The sequence below is a fragment of the Notothenia coriiceps genome, unplaced genomic scaffold (assembly GCF_000735185.1).
Source record: "Notothenia coriiceps isolate Sejong01 unplaced genomic scaffold, NC01 NC01_scaffold00037250, whole genome shotgun sequence".
In the NCBI taxonomy this organism is placed as follows: domain Eukaryota; kingdom Metazoa; phylum Chordata; class Actinopteri; order Perciformes; family Nototheniidae; genus Notothenia; species Notothenia coriiceps.
The window spans coordinates 11,432,044-11,438,269 of NW_011369951.1; the positions used below are offsets into that span (position 1 = coordinate 11,432,044).

The 6,226-nt window shown below is 40.5% G+C and overlaps 1 long non-coding RNA gene across 1 annotated transcript in view; it reads left to right on the forward strand.

Moving 5' to 3' along the window:
* The window catches only part of LOC104966944 (uncharacterized), a 23,283-nt gene that overhangs the window by 5,689 nt on the left and 11,368 nt on the right, over nt 1-6,226 (forward strand). The window contains exon 3 of the long non-coding RNA XR_800702.1: nt 3,285-3,290. This is a non-coding gene — a long non-coding RNA (uncharacterized lncRNA). The remainder of the gene's footprint in view (nt 1-3,284; nt 3,291-6,226) is intronic.

Consider the following 6,226-nt stretch of genomic DNA (forward strand, 5'->3'; position numbering starts at 1 on the left):
GAGGGAGATAAAAGTGACGGGGGGGAGGATAATAGAGGGAGAGGAGAGTGAAGGAAGGAGATGAGAGAAGGAGGATGAAATCCATGCCTAAATAATACAGAGCGAGAGAGTCATTTTCAAGCGTGTGATACTCCCAAGTGCCCCAGTTTCGGGGTTCAGTGAAACCGAGAGGAGGCTGGTAATGCAGACAGTTTCTCTCCTAAAAGCAGTGCAGCAGAAACACTTCCTCCAGGGGGCAAAGCTATCCCCCCCCCCATATCCACTCGCCCCCCCCTCAGCAGCTTGTAAACAAATGGTATGAAAGTGTGTCTTAGACTGGTGGTATATGCGGTATGGAAAAAATACAGTTTGTTGATCATATCAACCTTAACCTGATAACGGACGTGATACCTCATAACATCCTAAATTCAAGGAGATCGTCCATGAGTCCATACTGGGTGGAACTGGGATTCTTATAATGTTGTCGGGAAACAACTCATGATTTGCAACTACATGAAGACACGGTCAAAGGTAAAAGGGACACTGAAAGACGTCGAAATTGCATGTGAGAATAACCAGTAAAGAGATTTTAGTAAACCGAAACGATCGAGGACAGGTTTTTCTCATTTACTTCATTCTTCATTCTCACCAGTGTCTTGTACATCTTATACCGAATAATTACCGTCTTACATGATGCTTCTTTACCTCAGCACCCCAAAAGGGCTTGGTGTCCTATGGTAATTATTCACGGTTGGTTCGTAATTTTTCTCCGACATCATGAGTGCTCTGTCTTCTGTCTCATTATCCTCTTACTTAAGAGTAGTTAGTACGTCCTGACCAGAGTCTCCAGTTGATACAACTACTCCCTTCTACACGGCTCAGTAAGAGATAAAGCCTGACACCCGACTTTGGTTGTAAAATGTCGTTCTTGAAGTGTAGTTGAGACGAGGTCTCTCGAGCTTAGGTAGTGGGAAGTCGCGACTTACTTTTTTTACAAGAGGAGAGATGTGATGTATGAAACAGCACAGGTACGGAATTTGACAGTCGATCGTCTCGGAGTTCGAATCCAATTTACTTGTCAATTGATTAGTAACAGTAGAAAAGTCACCGACTTTATAAGTTCTTGTTGATATCCATAGCTGACCGTACTTTACAAATTATTAGAACTAGCTGGACTGTAAATGGTAGGTTTTACGACCGCTACCAGACCCTCACCGTCGAAGTTGAAGAGGTCTAAAGGTATAAATCCATTTTTTTACAGTCACGAAAAAAGTTTGTTTGGAAATACCTGTATTTGTAGTAACGTAAGTTTCGATAAAACCGGTCGGCCTGAGGTTCAAAGGAAGTCCGGGTAAAGGTCCAGACGTCTAGTATAAAGTATCACAAGGTTTCTTATGTTTAATAATTATTGGAGTGAAACTTACTGACATGTTTCACAACTGTTGGGGACGTCGTAGGTAGAGTGGTTCCAAGTGGTGTTTCGACCAGAGTTGTAACAAGAGATAGATACCCGTAATTGACATCCAGGTAACTGTCGCTGTTCACGTGAAGAGCTTCGACACTTATTTCGTGTTAGTAACTCTCGAATTAAAAATCTTCTCTTCCATAATGGGGAGCCGTTGACGAGACGCTTGTACCGGGTACAAACTGTACATTAACAACCCATCCGCGCTCTCTCTGAACTCTACCGTTTTATCCACTTCTAATTTAGCGCACGCGCTTCACTTAATTACGAGGCTATGGAACAACACATTTGTCATTCGGTCCTAAACAGACCCGATGTTCTAGTCTTTTCGTTAATTTCCTCGGTACCCGTTAAAGAGTGTCGATGAACAGGAGATTAGAGAAGTATAATAGGAGCTATTATATTTTAGTTATACCTTGCACGACATTACAAGTAGTGGCTTCGCGAGCTTCTTGTGGTGAAACTATCGCGTTGTCACTCTTAGCATATATCATCAACTTCAAACACAGAAAGTTCTAAAAAATTCTCTATCTATGTACAGGGACATTTTTAATACAATCACCACAGAGTACCACAGTCTGCCTTGAACTTGTACCATAAAGAGGCTCTTGTACACGGGAGAACACCTACTTACATACGTACGTAAAACACGTGTTTCTCTTATCTCCACGGACGATTACATCGTATAAACACAGATTGACCTAATGTCAGAGTATGTTAATGTACGTTACTTACTGTAATTGTAAACATTCATTGACATTTACTCAACTGCAATAAAATTTCGTCATTAGGCCTAATTATTATGAAAACTTTCATGAACAAGTTAATACTGGACGAATTTCGTACAATCCTAATAGTTTTCTCTTATACCACACTCATCTTCTGTTCAAGAGTATGTAATTAGTACCTTAATTACTAACACAAACAAAATGATACAGTTTATACATGCAAAGTCATTTCTATTACAATTTATATCACAAGCGTCTTTACAAATGTACTATTCTTCATTTTATTACACTTTTGGTCATTGTCAAAGCGTATCTGAGGTTAAACAACGTTTTTGTTTTAAATACTACTCGCTATTTTCACAACCTACGGGACGTACAACGCGGCTACCCGTTTTGACGTTTCGGTAACTTTCGTTTCCCGTCGGAACACAAACTGTACAAAACCAGGTACCAGCGTTCGGTTCTTCATATACACCGTATTATATCGTCCGGTTAAACTTTTTCGTGGAATAGTAATGGTTATAACAAACGTGTCAACGTTTAACTAGATGTGTATGTATTGCGAAAAACATGAACCTAATAACAGGTATTAAAGATTTTAGCTCATAATAACCGAAATTATTAGTCTCTACGTTAGGTCAAAGAAACCCCTTCACACTTTAGGTCGAAGTACCCCCGGATACATTCGTATGTGTCTATAGTTACAACGAAGCAACGCGGGGGAGAGGGAGGAGAGAGAGAGTGTGTGTGTGTGGGTGGTGTGTGTGTGTGTGTGGTGTAGTGTGTGTGGTGTGTGTCGTCGTGTGTGTCGTGTGTGTGTGTGTGTGTGTGGTCGTTCGGTGGTACGTGTCGCTGTAGTGTAGTGTGTGTAAGTGTGTGTGTGTGTGTGTGGTGTGTCGTCGTGTGTGTGTGTGTGTATCGGTGTGTGTGTGTAAGTGTTTGTGTGTGTTCATTGGTGTTGATACCCGACTTTTGTCTGCGGCAGTATTTGGCATCCTTTCTATTCTTAGAATATCAATAGACGACATACGGTAGGTAGCCTGGGTATTTGATCTCTGAGTGATAAAAGCGTAAGGAGTTTCGAACGACCTTGATTAATTTCATTAGGATAGACAGGGGTCTCCGAACATATTAATTGTTTAACGAGAGGAAGAGAAAAGAGAGAGACGTGGACCACGTCGGAAAACCGGAGAAACAATAACTATTGGCCGTGGTAGTCAAAAACTGAAGGGTGACTTAACAACACCCGGGGACATACTAATAAACTATTCTAGTTTGTCGCTACCCTTTTTGGTCACGGAGAAACTACCATGCGCAACATTGTCTTTTGTAGGACTTTCCTATCACCTAAAGGAAAGAAAGACCCGTCTACGTTGACAAAAGACTCTAGCCGAATAGATCTAACAGCCGGACCCGGTAAGAAAGATAGACAACGAGTATGAAGTGGTGTTACAGACGGACATCAGAAACACTACGTTTTCGAAGGAAAACTTAACAGTGACTTGACGACGTCCGAGTAGTTTCTGTTGTGTAGTTTGTTATTTACTACTATATAGTTGTTTGTGATTTTATTATTGTAGTATTTTTTTATTTTTTTCTACCCCCCTTAGCGTTTAAGTAAATTATTCCCCTTAATATGTGCGCCCGTGAAGTACCAGTAAAGATAGGTTACAATTGTATCCTGTATCACACAACGGAGGTTTAATCCTTTAACGTTACGTCTTTAGTTAAATCGTATTTTATGGATTTTGCTCTATTGAGGACACTTCCGATACCTGTGTATATATGGTAAATCTATATGAGACCTATCCGCTCTCGTGAATAAGTTAGTATAGATTTAACGGGACTGTATAGGAAATGTGTTGGAGAGCATAAATCACCATGCTCTCTCTCCTCGCTAGGAGGCCAGAAACGTAAAGGAAGTGAAGATGGGGTAGGATGAAGGTTCGAAGTAATGAAATGAAGGGAAAAAGTAACTAAGTTCTTAAGTTCCGAAAATCACAGTATTCTTTTTCATGTATCGATGTCACATCTAGTACTGTCTATCTTTTATTTAATCCGTTGTCCTTTGTGTTACTTTTGTCTACTACAATTACCTACAAGTAAGTTCTTCAAGTAACACAAATTGCAGATTACCGACGCCCCACTTTGACAGGGATATTTACAAAATCCAAAGATAGAGTAGATAAGGGCAAAGGAGGGTGACTGGGCTACACCCAAAGTCTGTAAGTTCTCCTACGAGGTGAGAGACTATGTTCGTCGTTCAGATAAAACATGTAGTCGGCCGCGGTTCTTACGGCCGTTTTTACGTGCCGCGGTTACACTTTCTCATGTTGCCGGTGACCTCGTGAGTGGCGTACATTAGGGTTCTCTCCCTCGCGCTCTCGCGCTCGCTCTATCATGTGGGAGTGTTTTTGTTTGTGTCGTGGTGTGTTTTTATTTTTCGAAAAGAGTGTTGCCAAGTAAATTTCACTCACTGTGCAAGTGGTATTTTTGTTGTCGGTGCGGTGTCCTATTAGGTTTCACGACGAAGTGTTTGTCGGCGAGTACTACCACGGTCTCTATCGTCCTCCGTAGTGTACAAATAGAGTTGGCCGTCATTTTGTTCGTAATCGTACACTTATCTCTCCCTTCAGTTGTCTCGTACAATTTCGTCCGCACCTCTAATTTACACGGCAGTCGCATTAACTAATTTGTGTTTGTGCATCTCGTAATGTACTACACACGTGAACAAAATCTGCGAAAATGGTTTCGAAGTGTATTGAGTTATGAAACCCGCTTAGGTGCCTCGTTAAACCCCTACTTCACAGAGTCCTGTCGGTTGCGTACGACTGACCGTCACCCCAAACTGGACATGTTGGGCTTGTGGTTTGCGCGTCGTTGGGGTCGACGTGGTGTGTATAAAACAACGAATTTCAATCGAGGATTGAAAACTTTCTTCAATGACGTATTTTCTCGTATAATTGTAGTTTGAGGTTGCGGACCACTCGTCGTGCCTTGACTTGTTATCAAGTTACAAAATTGTATGAATTATAATCCGTGCTATAGACGAATTTAGCTACAGTGCACCTAACGTAGGTTTTTATCCAGATTTTCAACATAAAGGTGAAAGGAATGAGCTGGAGGATTAGTCTACATGTGAGCTAAGTTTTTCTGTTTCTTTAATTTTTCTGAGCGGGTCCTTTTTATATCTCTCACCGCCCACCGGACTAACCGGTAAACTTTTACTTACGTAAAAAGAATGATTAAATAACTTGTATGTAGTTTTACCAATGGTGGTTGTGGGTGGTTGTTTTTTTATTTATTTTTTTTTTTTTTTTTTTTTTTTTTTTGTTTTTTTGTTTTTTTTTTTGTTTTTTTCGTTAAAATTACAATTTTTTATTATATCACCTACGAGAGACCTTCCGGAGCGGGCTGTTTATATTTTACATGCAAGTGCTATTCTCAAGACATAAATATTTTTATATCAAAGTAAATATATAATGAAAACTGTCTATGAGTCGTTGTTTTAGTTGTAAAAGACCATTTTTTTATACTTACCAATTTAATTCAATTTAGCAATTATCGGTACATAGTCAGCAAAGACAAACAAGTTTAGTTGCAGAACAGAAGTACGTCTTCATTTCTGACAAACTTATTATTTTCTCGTCACCTGATTTTATATGATCAAACTGTGTTAAACAGTGTAAAATTTTATCAATACACTTCTACTCACTTACAGTAGCTAGTTAGGTCATAAGGAGGTTACACCTCAAAGAGGTAGTCGTCTTAGAGAAGGCAAAGGTCTAATGAGTCATTGCTGGTGGTTCGTCGTAAGAGAGCGCCGAGTCTCTCACTACCACCCCACTGAATTTCACTCGTGAGGAGGTCCCCCCCCCCCGACAGGCAAGACGAACTGGAGACTGGAGTTACTCCACGGAGCCAACAATTCTACCGGCCCTAGAAATGGAAAAAAAAAAAACAATCGCACACGATTCTCCTTCGCCATTTACGGACCGTCTAGACCTGATTATCTTGTGGAATTGTTCCAGAAAATGCCTTTACCTCGAGGTTT